The 14396-nt window shown below is 36.9% G+C and overlaps 1 long non-coding RNA gene across 12 annotated transcripts; it reads right to left on the reverse strand.

The window, feature by feature from the left end:
* Positions 1-409: 409 nt before the first annotated feature.
* LOC122296460 lies at positions 410-5897 on the reverse strand. Of its 12 annotated transcripts, XR_006238559.1 has the most exons (6): positions 5553-5897; positions 4929-4998; positions 3842-3949; positions 3631-3703; positions 1174-2938; positions 410-969 (listed from the first exon to the last, which is right to left on the reverse strand). It is a non-coding gene; the product is annotated as an uncharacterized LOC122296460 (long non-coding RNA). The 12 variants fall into 12 exon arrangements; XR_006238557.1 differs by lacking the exon at positions 3631-3703; XR_006238552.1 differs by having other exon boundaries at positions 1174-3703.
* Positions 5898-14396: the final 8499 nt, after the last annotated feature.

Here is a 14396-nt window from a genome sequence, read left to right on the forward strand (position 1 = left end):
AGGGTCGTGCCACCTATCTAGACTAATTAGCTTTCACCATCCTCAAGTAAAAATGGCCAAGATCAAGCTGTGTGCTTCTGAGCAAATGGTGGTATATATGACAAGCAATATTCCTAAGAAATAAGGAAAAATAAAGAGTGCATCTATTTTAGTATTTTGTATACAGATTTAATATGCATGCCAACACAAAGTAGGATCACATATAGACCTCACACCACCATATTGAGTTGTCAACTTTGGAGCAAAAGAGGAATTATTACGGGGTCCCATGTGAAGATCAAAACTAGCTTTGTATATTTTAGTTTTAAGAGCGCAATTTGAAAGTTAATAAATAACAAAACAAGGATTTTAGGTAATGAATGAAGAAAAACTGGTAGATTGATCATTCATGTTGTGTTGTTGATGGCAATTAGATTCAAGTCGTAATCATGTTGATAGATAGAGGACATCTTAATGATCTTTTGCTTTCTCTACATGCATGCTTATGTAGCAAATCGACTCCGCGACTCTTAATGTATGATGAGCTTGAATTACAATAAAACTCAACATTCAGATCTTACCCATTAGCTTAAAAGGCTAATCTAGAGCAAAGTACTTCTACCATACATGATCTCCAGATTCTGAAATCCCTGTGTCAAGATTTAGACCTTTCCTGTTTGGCTTAAAAGCCTCTAGAGCAAATTAGAACTCCCTATGATAACAACACAAAGAGCTATTATATTATTTGTGCACAGTTAATAATGATCTCAACACTCGAAAATGGAAGAGATGGAATGTAGAGCTTTCAAAATCTGCTTTAATAACAACACAAAGAGCTATTCCTCTGATCTCATCCAAATGTAGATCACTCCCATCGATATCTATTTCACATGATTTAGTATTATTTGAAGCCTCGTTATAGTGGTTGAACCACTCAGGAATCGTATCTCCCAAAAGAATAATGCCGCCAAAATAGTCATTTAGATGTCCCTGTCAAACATATATCACAAGTCTCAACCAAAAAATTATAAATCAAAACACACACAAACATGTAAAAAAGAAAAAAAACACAGACGTGTCATGACATTTGAGCAATTCAATATATCCAAGTGCTCTTAAGTTGCTGATTTTGACTTGGAACTTCTTTATATTCTGGAAAGCTTTCCAATGAGATGCATCGATCCATTAACACACCTGCTCTATATTGGATTGATGCTTTATAATTCCTTAAAGTTGCAGCCAATCCGTCAACAAGGTGCTTCAATCCAACAACAATTATGATGAATGTGGGAAGACTAATAGTATCCTCCAAACTACGAAAGTATTATATTGCCTTAAAGAGACCTGATTTGTATTCAAATGTGGCAACGAGAGTGATTCTCCACTTGATGAAGTTTCATATTCATTTGTAGACAAAGCAAAATGCATACCGCACTGTCCTTTACCCTCCACCTTCTTTCATATTCAAGCTCCAAAGAAAGTGTCTTCATCTGCTGCAACTGAAGAATGTAATTTGAGATATGCAAAAAGTTTTGGCAACCTCCTAGATATAAAACCCGAAGACCAATGATATGCCTGATAGATGGAGATATTTCTTTGAACGCAGAGTAGGAAAGGTTAATGTATTCTAAAGTTTCCATTGAACATTCAAATTCAAGAACGCTTTGAAGGCTTGAGCAACCTTCAAGGTCAAGTGATTTTAAAGATCCAACTTCAGTCTTCTGGGAAGATTCCTGAGGCTATTGCATTGATTATGATTGAAAGGAACAAGCTCATTGAGCAATCCAATAGAATGGTGAACTTCAACTAAATGAGTCTTATCCTTCAAATGTGAGTTCTTTGAAAGGTCCGAGATGCTTGTTAGAAATTGACAATCAGAGAAATCTGTAACTGTCAAGTTTTAAAAATCCTGTTAAAAAAAAAAAGAAGAAAGAAAAATAGAAATTTATAATTAGCATAAAAGAAATGTACATGGTTCAAACTTCAAAAAATAAATAGATATTGAAAATGACCACTGTACCTTCAGTCTCTCTCAGATCCTTAATTAGTAATTACACAATGATGCATTCTAACAACAATGAATTTCTTCCCATGAAATTGAATGGCAAAAAATGTATAGGATATTCAGGCTAATCAAGCACTCTTTAGCTCATTTGAGAGATAAGTAGGTCCAAGTGAGAAGGACACAGAGCAATTCCTCTTATCTCATCCAAATATAGACTCCCATCAATATTTATTTCACATGATTCAGTATTATTTGAAGCCTCCTTAAGGTGGATGAACTACTCAGGAATCGTATTTCCCAGAAATAAAACGCCGCCAATTCCAAACATATGTCACAAAGCTTCAACTATAAAATTATAAATCAAAACATACACAAACATGTATCAAAAGAAAGAAACATCAGAGACACAGAGAGAGAGAGAGAGACCTCAGTCAACAAAGGATTTGCCACATGATTCCCTTTATTCACATACATTTCATAGCAATCAAGCAATTCAATCCATTTAAGTGCTCTTAAGTTGTTGGTATTGAATTGGAAATTTTTTTACGCTTTTGGAATCCGTCAACACAAGGTGCTTTAGTCCAACAACACTTTTGATGCATGTGGGAAGACTAATAACGTCACTCCTCGATAGATATAGATCTTCCAAACTACAAATTAAGAAATATAGTGCCATAAGGCGACCTGATTTTGATAAGAGGCTACCTTCATAATTCAAATGTGGCAATGCGACTGATTCTTCGCCACTTAATGAAGTTTCAAAGTCAATTGCACTCGTCACCATGACACAAACCCCACCAAGAGCCCACCACCAACTAAATCCCACCCATGCTGCAGAAAGGTTGGTCTCATCTATGACTATGCACATCCAAGTCCAAGTTCTAAATCCAAATCTTCATTTTATATCATTATCAGCCTCCTCCAAGTCCACAATGCTCAAGGTTGAAGATCGATCTTTGTGAGTTTAGAAAAATCATGAATTATTATAGTAATAGTAATAATGTTGCAAAAACATGTAATGATCTTGGAATTAGAATAGTAATAATGTCGCAAAAACATTGACAATTTGCAGTTATTTATATTGCCACAAATAGTCTTCGTTGTTATCACAAATGTATACCAACCATGGTTAACTATTGCTGGTAAAAAATTTTCGGGCTAGTTTTTCTCACTAGCAAATCTTAGTTATAATACTGAATTTTGGTTGGAAAAAACCTATTTGTGGCGAATATACCATGGCAAATAAAAATGTGACCAAAAAGACATTTTCTCCCCTTTTTATCACAAATAAAATTTGCGGCGAAATAATTTTGCCACAAAAAAAACCCTTGAAAACTAAAAAAAAAAAAAATCTTACAAATGAATATAAAAGAAATTTCTTCTATATCCATTTGTAAGATTTTTTTTACTTTTGATAAAAGGAAGCACGCAATAACAAATATAAAAAAATTAGAAACAATTTATAATTAGTAATTACATAGAAACCAAGACATGACAATTACAGAGAAACATCCCCAACTTGTGAGTTTTTTTTTGGGGGGGGGGGGGGGTTGGGGGGGAGGTGTGGTTGGGTTTGTAATATTCTCTACAAATATGCAATTACATCTAGCTTAAAGTTCAAAAAGCTTATTCTAGGAGAAGCAAACTTTTTTTCATGAAGATCTCACGATTCCCATGACAAGAATGGTACTCTATCTCCTAATACTTTCTTTAAAGTTCCTGAAAAGACGGTATTTTCCTGAGTTAGGCAGATGTTTTAGACGAATATGGATCCAAGAAACTCAGATCTCTTAAACCACATATGTAGCTATGTTATCAACTGGAAGGAAAGAAGCAAGAGGAGAGAGAATGGTTCACCTGCGCAAAAGGCACCCTACAAACATCATAACCAGTACAAAGCCTGGAGTGCAACTCCAATAGCTGCCACATTCTTTTGCAATGAACGCAGCATCCAGGGACTCTCAACTTGCAAAGAGCAAAATCTTTTCAGAATCTCAAAGCATATTTAGCATGCACATAGATGGTGCTAGATTATCTAATCACATATCTAATCACAAATATATGCTATATTATTTGATCCCTCGAGTAGAATCACATAATTAATTGCCCAATTCGATTTCACATTACAACATAAAAATTTGATTTGGCATGCTTTGCTCACTGCTACTTACAGAATGTGAATCATCCTCAACTAAAAAGACTATTCCATCAAAGGATACCTAGCCTATTTTGTTCACACAATTTCATCCAAGACCGAATCCTCACCTTTTCAAAAAATGCTCAAATTAATATAACTATACAAAACTCATTGTTATCATACATGTAAAAACCATTAAAAATGAAAGCAACATTCTGGCTATGCAAAACAAACTAAGAAATTCTAAAGCAAACATTTTTCCTGAAAATTCTTTTCTCCAGAGGGGGGAATGAAGGAGGAAGCATCATTATATTCTTGGAAAGAGGTGCTCATGCTCTTCAGAAAGTATGAAATGCTTTAAGAAAAAACAATCAGTAAATTGGGTCATAGTGTACTAAAGCTTCTCAAAGCATCTTCCATGTTGATCAGAGTTTACTAAATGATATCCATAAGCTTCCTTGATGATATATATGACAATCCACTTGTGTTAGAAGATGCAGGGATAAAAGGAGCAAAAAGGGTACGTTTTAGTGATAGAAAACATTTTCACTTGTGTTAGAATAGCAATTATGTTATTTTTTGGCCTAGTCTATGCCACCTAATCAGTTTAGAAAAGATCGGTTCCCATGCTTTGGTGATAACTCATAAGCATTTATCACGACCTCTAATGAAACCAGAAAACATAAAAAGTAGAAAACAAGCACTCCGGAAGTTGGCAATAGGTATAAATAACCGATGTTATCAAATTGGAAGGAAAGAAGCAAGATGAGAAGAGAGTTGTAATCACGGGATCATGGGAACACTGACCAGGGCAAAAAGCTTTGATGTTGTTGTTGTTGCAGAGGGTAGCTTCCAGTGGTACTTCATCCTGCTTTCTCTGCATCAAATTTTTAAAAAAAAAATAACAAAAGAATTGCTTTTCAATGCACTGCCTTGTAGAGCAAAGAACAGATGGTATAATCTGTTCTAAGTCAGTAAAATTCAATCATTATCCCGCAACGCAATAGACAGAATACGGGCATTCCAATCAGGCCATTGCCTTATAATACCCATTGAACTTGAAAAAATTTAGACTTTATTTCGCAACATTTTTGAAAGGGCACAATGTTGGTGACTTGTGTTATGCTATAACATGTCTACGTCTTCAAATTAAACTGTAAACTTATATATCAAAGTAATAGGAGTTAAGCATCCGGAACCACAATTGTTCCAAAACAAAATAAAATCAACACGAACCAAAAAAGCTCAAAACCCTTATAGACGAAATCTCCAAACAAACAATAATCAAAACAAGTTCCAAACGGCAACCAAAACACAACTTTAACACATTAAAAACAACAAAGTAACCGAAAAAGCACAAAAATCTTTTTCCAAAGAAAGCAATAACCCAGAGAACAAACCAAAAGTAAGAGTAGAAGAATTCAATCCCACCAGATCAGCTTTGCTGGTCTTCGACAGTGGCATCTGCTCCGCGATCTAAAGGCGCAATGGCTTCAAGCATCTCCCCCTTGAGAGTCTTGGAACCTTTGCCCTACTTCAGGAAAGCAGGAAAAGAAAGAAATTTTGGCTCTCCATTCATAGGGTCGAGCTGCTTCAAAGGTTGTGAGTGATGGCCCATGGGATTGGCTGGGATTAGGAAGCATAAGGCAGTGCAGGGAGGCCGAGAGAGAGAGAGAGAGAGAGAGAGAGAGAGAGAGCGCGCAGATGGCAAGAGATAATGGGAGGAGAAATGAGAGTGAGGGAACCGTCGGGGGTTCAGGGTGGGCGAAGAAGAAATGAAAAAAATTTAAACTTTAGGACTTAGGGTTTTCCCATTGTTTGTATTCAAAAACTCTAACTCGACGTATTTTCTGTATATTTTATTAATACGATTAGTTCCATCAAATTTTTTAATATAAAATAATTATTTTATATTAAAAATAATCATACGAATGAAGTATGCAAAATATATGTAAAAATAAAGTGTACAAAGTATATATAAAACTGATTGTATGTAATGAAACTCCATCGTATTTAATTGTGATCTTTTTGTAGCGATTTAGTGTTGACGAAAATAGTTAAAAAATCGTCACAAATACAAAAATGAAATTTAATGGCAAAAATAATTTCTCTGTAAAAGACACAAAGGTGTTGAAATTGATTTTTTTTTTATTGTCTAAATTAATTGCAACGATGTTATTTTTGTTGCAAAATGTATATTTTGTCACAAATTCCTAATCGATGCAAATAAAATGATAGTAAATGAGGTAAGTTTTGCGTCGAGAATAAAACACTGCAAAAGGATTTTATTGTCGCCACAAAAATAAATACAACTATTTGCTTACTTGAATTGCATGCTTAGCGGTGGAAAGTTACAACGAGGTAAAATTGGCCTCAAAAGAGGAGTTTTAGCGTCGATTTCTTTGAGGATAGAAATGATTTGGTCGCTTACCCGACACCATATTCTTGTAGTGTCGATCGAACATCCATGAAAATATCAATAAATAAAAAAGATCGATATTTCTGAGACCTTTGGAACAATCCATTCATATGGTCGAAGGTGCTTGAAAGGTTGTGGCTAATGGCCCATGGAATTGGCTGGGGTAGGGAAGCATAAGGCAATTTGAGAGAGAGAGAGAGAGAGAGAGAGAGAGGAGATGGTGAGAGAGAATGAGAGGAGCAAAGGGAGTGAGGGAACAGTCGGGGTTTCAGAGGGGGCAATGAAGAAATGAAAAAGATTTAAACTTTAGGATAATTGTTTTCCCCCTGTTTTATAACTAATTGTGATTTTTGCCGCAAATAGTTAAATAATCATCGCAAATAACTAAATATAAAAAATGAAATTTAGCAGCAAAAATAATATTGTCGTAAAAGACACAAAGGTGTCGAAATTGATTTCTTATGTCTAAATTAATTGCGTCGAGAATAAAATGCTGCAAAAGAATTTTATTGTCTCTACAAAAATAAATACAATTGTTTGCTTACCTAAATCGCACCCTTAGCGGCAAAAAGTTGCAATGAGGTAAAATTGGCTGCAAAAGATGAGTTTTAGCGTTGATATCTTTTGGGACAGAAATGATTTGGTCACAAAATATTGATAAATTAGAAAGATCGATATTTCTAAGACCTCTGGACCAAGCTCTTGAATAAATTTAGATTCGCTTTTACCATTGCAAAGGATTAAAAGAAAAATCATGAATTAGAATTGCTCTTGTTAAAGACATGGGCAGATGATTTAGAATTTTATTCTCATGTAATAAAAGAAATTATTGGACGGGTATGAAGAAAGTTACATTCATAAAGGAAATGATCACTAACAACGCTTAAAAACTTATGAATTGTGAAAAGACAATCATATCCTTGTCGACTTCAGAATGCTACTATGCTGCCCTAGTTTTACCGCTCACTTTGACCCATTGACTTGGCACCAAGGTGCCATGTGGTTTATTAAAAACAAAAAAACATATTTAGAACAAAACAGAGTTCGAAAAGACAAAAAGAGAAAGATTGAAACTCTAGATTTCATCTATCCCTTTTATGCTTATGTTTATATTTTTTTAATAAAGTACGTGGCACAATGTCAATGGAGCAAAGTGAGTGGCATAGCAAGAACAACATAGTAGCATTTGTCTTTTGAAAATGTAACAACTTGCATGGTAGTAGTTGTTGCATTCTTAATTTCCATTGGTGGTAGGGATTGGACTACAAACTGTCTTTGTTCTCAAATTCCAATCTTTTGACATGAATGGCCTCCCTATTTCTTTAGTAGTTTTTATCAGACTCTATACTTAAGATTTAAGAAAGGGACAAGAAATGGAACTTTGAAAATAGTGGAGAAGCAAAGCCATGTATGTTGTCATTCTTTGTTCACTATTTTCTTTAAGCAGTAGTAATTTTTTTTCAATACCTCGCATTTTTGTGTTAAAAAATAGGGCTATACTAAAACTGATGTCGCCGACTGCCACCGACCGCCACCACAAGGAACTGGCCAAAACTGGCAATGAACCGGTCGGTCGGTGGTACCATTTATCCAAAACCAACGTTAGTCGGTCCAACAACAGTTCGACCCTGCAAAAAACTGTTGAACCGGCCGACTACTTATATAAAGATATATTCATATATTCATATCTAAAACAATGTTGTTTTAGGTCTGTAAGACCAAAAAAACCTAAATGAAACGGCGCGTTTCATCCTAGGGTACCCATGCATCCTTATTCCTTTGGCTCTTCTCTTCTCGTCTTCATTTCAAGTCGCAGCCTCCAACAGTCCAACCCTCCACCTCTAGCTTTCCCTCTCTAGCCTCCACCTCCCCACTGTTCCAACCTTGGTCAAACGGCGCAACCCTGACAAATATAAGTCCACTCCAATTCTGTGGTCAGAAGGCGCAACCCCGACAAATATAAGTCCACTCCAATTCTATCCCCCTCAAACAGTCATTTTCAAAGTCTTAAAAAATAGCCCCATGGAGTCTGCCACCCTCAGTTGTTGGTTTTTGAGGTATGATTTTCAGTTTTTGACGTTTTGTCACATTGTTCTCACTTGGGTCCCTTCACATTGTAGTTTATCTACTCACACTGGTAGAGTATTTTTTTTTTCCATTTTTAGTGTATTCGGTTTTGTTGTTTTTAATTTATCATTATATCACTTTATGTTCCATTTTATTTGAATTTGTTGTCTAAATTGTTTATTGTGTATGGACTGGGACTAAAAACTTTTGGAGCAAATTTTTGCACTGTGAAATTAAATTCGAGACCTAATTCAGAATTCTAACTGCGAGTCTTGGAATTCCCATCCAAGACCCAATTTGGTTTTATTTGGAATCTATTTGGAACAATTGTTGCTTATTTGCTTAAGACAATTTGGTTTTGTTTGTAATGTGTATTAAACATGTAGTTAAGTTTTTATTTATTTATTTTTAGTTATCTGGTAATTAGTATATAAGACTATAAGTAGTATTACTAGTTATTAGTTACTAATAGTATAAATGATGTTAAAATTAAAATGAAATTGAATATTTAAAATTAATTTTAAAAATTCAGTAAAAAAAAGCCCAAAATTTTGGTGATCTTAACTAATTAATTGAGCCCAAAACGAGATTGAATTGGGTTTTAAAAAGGCCCAAAATGAATGACCCAAACTACTTAAAATTGATGAACCAACTGTGAACTAGCCTACAACTACTTCGGCCAGTTTCACCCCCTTAGATGATCGGTTCCGGCTGGTTTCCTCCCCCAAAATGAGGTGATCGATTGGTTTCGATTTTTGTACAAAACCAAACCGAGGGTCGGTTTTCAGAAAGTATTGATTTGCATTCTAAAGTACTATAGATAAACTTTACTTAATTTGTACCTCCCGCTTTAATTTCACCATTTATGCAATTTAATGGGTAAATAAATGAATAGATAGATAGAGGGATAAGTGTTGTTACAATTACCCATTGATCCTTAAATGCCAACGGATAGATCGGTCACTTATTTTAGGGCTAGCTTCCACCTTTGGACTCTCGCAGTACCCTTCAACTTGTCTTCATATTTAGCCAACGCTTCTTCCAAACTATTTTTTTCCTGTTGTCTTGGCTCGACTTTGTAAAATACTAGTAGAACCATTTGTTGCTTTGATTGTTTATACTCTAGGATCTTCCTCAGCTCTTCAAAATACCATGTGGGCCCACATTTATTAAAAAATAAAATGATGGAAAGCCTTGGCTTTTTAATGGCTTTTAAACTTTGAGGTGAAATTTCTTCACGTCTTCTAATCTTATAATCTATGTAAGTGGTTATTTATTTTTTTATGCAAAGCACTGTAAAGATGAGCAGTAAAGTTGTTGCTGGTATCCTTATCTCGGAAGCTCAAGCATGCATGTTTCGTAACTCCATTGATAGGTTAAAGAAGAGGAGGTGGAGACTCTTGGGAAGGCAATGGAAGAAATTATAGGTCCTAAATAAATTATTTGATTTTGCAGATGCAGAAACAATACTCTGTATACATGTCATACTTGATGAAATTTCATTTTCCTGTATAAATGGAATGGATTGTCTGTTATGCCCCACCTCCTTTACAAGATTTACAAAATTTGGACAATTAATGGCGCCAACTTTCTCTAAAAGTTCCAATTGAAAAATGTTTATTGGAAGACACACAAGGCTTTTGCACCCATTCATAAATATAACAATTGGAGCCCAATGAGGTTTGTGTATCGAGGAGCTTTCTAAGTGGACACTGTTCAAATGTTTTCTTTCTTACTCAATTTCAGGAAAGTTTTAAGGCTTGTACAACGTCCAAGTTTAAATAATTCTAGAAATCTCAACTTGAAGCTTTCTAGCAAATCCTTTACGCTGGAACATTTATCAAAATTCAATTTAACAAGTTTATCCATAAATCCAACTTAATCATGAATAACCTTAGCTATATTTTTACATCCTTTGAGAATCAATTGCTTTAGATTTGGGCACCTTGAAAGATCTGATATTTTTGTCAAGTATTTACAGTTCTGGAAATTCATACTTTTTAAGTTATGTTTAAAAAGAAGAAAATTAAACAAATAAATTACACTATTAAAGGAAATTTGCAGCATACCTTAAAAGAAGACAGATCTACACATTGAAAATAAAAATACATACCATAGAATCTCTCTAATCATGCTTCTTTCCATTCTTAAGATCACAGATTTTCCATCCATGAAAATTGGATGGCAAAGAACATTCGTGTCAATCAAGTACTCATTAGAGAGATAATTCAATATGCCGCAAAAACTTGCCTTGCGGTTTATAAATATTCTCAGTTTCTTCATCTTTGCGAGCACGTTGGGACTCATGTGGCCCATTATGTAGGTCCCTTGGAGGCATATCTATCAGTATGCCTTCTATTTGCTCTGTACCCTAGTGAGAGGTGTTGTATCAAATGCTGTAGATAAGTTTCCTAATATAGTTCAACACTTGCTAAAATTAATATTAGTTTTTCTATTTTTTTTTAATTGTAGCCTCTATTTTATCACAGTGATCCCTTGATCAACATTGTGAATCTTCAAACATGAATCTCCTATTATCTCAGAAAGAATTGTCTCTTGTAATCGGATAGACCAAGTTCCCATTTAGAAGTTTCTCTAATATTTGCAAGAAAGCAACTACCTTCAAACTGATCAGCAATGAGATTATACGTCTCTTTGGCATAGTCATCTTACAGATTCCGCCAATTCCAAAGATCCCTACCATGCGTGTGTATCCTTTATCCCAATACTTAAAAAGCATATTGATGTTGTTTACACAAGACTTGTAAGGAAACCCCCGATCGGCAGGATGGAGGACAACGGGGTGGTGATTGATCGAGAGGGTTGGGGCTTGGACGAGGGAGCTGAAGACCGAAGGAGATGGAGTGATCTGGAGAGTTTCGAAACACTTTAACTCTCTGCTGTAGGACGACGTCGTTTGGGGAGCCGAATGCATCTCTGGACGTAGGAGACCGCACGCATGAACCTGTTGAAGATAAATGAAACGCAGCGTTTGGGGAATGCTGTGATGCTTATCACATTTGCTTTTGTTCTGTCATTTACTGTTGTTTTATCTTTTATTTTCATATGAGACAATTTCCGTTAGACTGTTAGCACTACATGTAAGGAGAATGGAATGGCAGAGCCATCATTCAGACAAACATTATCAGAATATTCTAGACTTTTGGAGGAAGGGTTGCCTCGAACAGACCCATGGCTATGAATGAATGAGCTTTCCATTTTCTTCCATCGTTTCTCAGTTTCCATCCTTTATCTTACAGTGGTGTTGTCTTGATTTCGGTAGTTACAGCTCTTTGTAGTCCAGGGAGTACTTAACATTTGGTATCCAGAGCCTTCATCCTGATGGCAGAGAATACACGCTCCAGGCAGCAGCAAGATGCCCTCCAACGGCAGGTTGAGTCACAAGAAGCAGCCATGCACGAGGTCAATGGCAGGTTAGATCAAATAAATGAAACAGTAACTCAACTTAATGATATGCTACGCACAATAATACAACATCAGAATGAACATGCCAATAGACACCTCATGGGTCGTGAGGAAGACCAGTTTCTTAATAGGGGCTTAAACACAAGGGGGGTCCGTTTGGATTTTCCCCACTTTGGGGGGGATAACCCAGCTGGTTGGGTTTTTAAAGCTACACAATATTTTGATTTTTATCAAACACCTCCTTCTCAAAGGTTGTTAATGGCCTCTCATAATATGGCGGGCGAGGCTTTGGTTTGGTATCAAGATGGTGTTGAATCAGGCCAATTTACATCATGGGAAACCTTTGTGAGATCTTTGTTAATGCGTTTTGGACCAACGTCATATGATGACCCTATGGAGGCCCTCACACGCCTCAAGCAAACCTCATCAGTAGCTGCCTATAAGTCACAGTTTGAAGCCTTGTCAAATCGCTTAAGGGGTTTGCCCGAACATCATAAGCTCAGTTGCTTTATGAGCGGATTAAAGGATGAGATCCGTTTACCGATACGGATGCTCAACCCCATTAATATGGGCGCCGCTTTTGGCTTGGCCAAGATACAAGAGGAATACCTCTCAGCTGCAAGAAACATTCCCAGATCTGGGTTTGCCCAAACTGGAAATTTTCAATCATTTGGCCAACCGGTGGACACCACTTCTAGAAACTCTCGCTATATTACTCCCAAGAGAAGAATCCAATCAGCCGCAATGGATGAGAAGCGTCGGAAGGGCCTTTGCTATCACTGCGATGAAAAATGGAATCCAACTCAAGTATGCAAAGCCCCAAGAGTTTACGTAATGCAGGCTGAGGAGGAAGGCCAGGTAGATGGGACTGTATTGGAAGAAGAACAGGCGCTGGGGGTAACGGAGTTAGGGGGAACTTCAGCAACAGCACCACTGGAAACAGTGGAAAAAGAACCGGAGATATCACTCAATGCCATTTTTGGCACTCCGGGTAATAATACCATGCGGCTCCTAGGAAGAATCGGTCAAGCACAAGTGGTCATCCTAATCGATTCAGGGAGCACTCATAACTTTATTGACACATCAGTAGCAGAGAAGGCAAAGATCGAGGTAGATACAACCCAACAGCTGAAAGTTTGAATAGCTAATGGCGACATCATCCAAACTGAAGGTTACTGTAGTAGTGTGAGAACCAACCTGCAAGGTACACAAATTAACCCTTCTTTTTATGTTTTATCTTTGGGGAGTTGCGACATTGTCTTGGGAGTGAGTTGGTTGATGACGTTGGGCCCTATTATTTGGGATTTTTTTGCTTTAACAATGTTGTTCGAATATGAGGGGAAGAAAATCTGTTTGAAGGGGCTGAGCCCTTCCGGGTTATCTTTGGAGGGTAGTCATAAAGTCCTCTTACAATCCTTAAGGCGTGGGCGGGGAATATTATTAAAACTGGTATGTAATACGCTGGATAACCAGCCCATTACAGTTCCTCAGGAGGTTCAGGAGATTTTGGATGACTTTCAGCAAGTCTTTGCGACACCTAAAGGGTTGCCCCCCTTTAGAGCTCATGACCACAGAATCATCTTAAAAGAAGGCACTCAGCCTATTTCAACCAGACCATACCGCTACCCGCATTATCAAAAGGCCGAGATAGAGAAAATCATTTCTGAATTACTCTCTACTGGGGTAATACGACCCAGTAACAGTCCTTTTTCATCACCAGTTTTGTTAGTAAGGAAGGCGGATGGTAGTTGGCGTCTTTGTGTGGATTATAGGGCATTGAACATGGAGACAGTTAAGGACAAGTTTCCCATCCCTGTTATTGACAAGTTATTGGATGAGTTATATGGTTCAATAGTTTTTTCTAAGCTGGATTTGCGCTCGGGTTATCACCAGATCCGAGTCGCCCTGGAAGACGTATCTAAGACAGCTTTTAGAACACATGAAGGTCACTACGAGTTCCTCGTAATGCCCTTTGGATTGACCAACGCCCCATCCACGTTTTAGGGCCTTATGAACACCATATTTCGTCCATTTTTGAGGCAATTTGTGCTTGTATTTTTCGACGACATTCTGGTTTATAACAGGTCATGGAAGGAACACTTGGGTCACCTTCATCAGGTTTTGGAGGTGCTGAACAGCCACAAACTTTATGCTAATATGTCAAAATGCAAATTCGGGTTACAGGAGATTGACTACTTGGGGCATGTTATCAGTTCAAAGGGAGTTAAAGCTGATGCTTCGAAAGTGGCAGCAATGCTGGATTGGCCAGCACCCACTACTCTGAAATCTCTGCGTGGGTTTTTGGGCTTAACGGGCTATTATCGTAAGTTTATCAAACACTATGGCTTAATTGCAGCCCCACT

The sequence above is a fragment of the Carya illinoinensis genome, chromosome 15 (genome assembly GCF_018687715.1).
Source record: "Carya illinoinensis cultivar Pawnee chromosome 15, C.illinoinensisPawnee_v1, whole genome shotgun sequence".
In the NCBI taxonomy this organism is placed as follows: Eukaryota; Viridiplantae; Streptophyta; class Magnoliopsida; order Fagales; family Juglandaceae; genus Carya; species Carya illinoinensis.